We start from the raw sequence: 1,064 nt of genomic DNA, 5'->3' as shown, positions 1-1,064 counted from the left end.
TACCCAGGTTGCTTTGCATCCACTTAAGATCAGGCAGGCAGCAGTAGTTACATATACTACATGTCTGATGTTGGAATAAACAAGTGAGAGAAGGAAGCTGTTTGGATTTGTATTGCCCTTCCTTGAATGCATAATTTGGTGCATTAACAGTTGACAGTGTTGTCCTGCATGAACACACATACGGTATTAAATCATGAGTTCAAATTTGACTTGCGTTGACTTTGTATTTGTCATGTTTTTACCAGCAATCCTGTTTCCCCCTTTCTCATATTTCTTGGTTTTGCTCTCTTCTACTGAATATAACCAAGATGACAAAAACAAAACAAATCTGCATAAAACATCCATTTTGGATACCACTGTGACAGGACATCGACATATACTTGGATGTTTTCTGTATGCTTTATAAAGATATTTTGTGCCTCAGCATTAGTTGATGTTTTAAACATAAAGTGTCTTTTGTACATCAACACTCTCACAGGAATATTGGGGTGTTTTTTAGTGTTTAGAGTTAATTGTGTTTTGAAAAAGTTGCTACCAAAACCCCTGACAAATGTGTTTACATATATTTGATGAATCAAATGGAATCTCACAGATGGATTCTGGAAGACCAATACGTACAGGTGATGTCAGTGCCCTGCGAGAGAGAGGTTATGGTGGGCCTGAGGGATGGATTTGTGTTGATTTAAGAGCAGGAAAGGGAAAAAAGTTGGGTTGTCAGAGCAGTAATTATGGGGAAAAGCAGGCGACTGACCAGCTAGCCAGGTCAGATGACTTAACCTCAGATCTATGCACTCCATTGGACTGTTGGAGGGTCAGGGCCATCTGGCAACTCTCACATCCTGGGCCTTCGCTGACATCAGAACCTGGCAACAGCAGTCTATTTGTACGTGAACCATCTTGTAATATCAATAATATATGATGACAATATCAGTGTTTTAGACAAACTATAAGAGCATGACTAGGACAGGTGAGACACAGAGGGTATTAGTAGTGTTTGAATCCAAAACGCCTCAGGAACATGTGATGTGCTTTCAGCTGTTGAGCCACTGGGACGTCACAGCAAA

This window comes from Cebidichthys violaceus, unplaced genomic scaffold, assembly GCF_023349555.1.
Source record: "Cebidichthys violaceus isolate CVI_PGR_0920_01 unplaced genomic scaffold, fCebVio1.0.p SCAF_13, whole genome shotgun sequence".
In the NCBI taxonomy this organism is placed as follows: domain Eukaryota; kingdom Metazoa; phylum Chordata; class Actinopteri; order Perciformes; family Stichaeidae; genus Cebidichthys; species Cebidichthys violaceus.
This window is presented reverse-complemented; position numbering follows the sequence as displayed.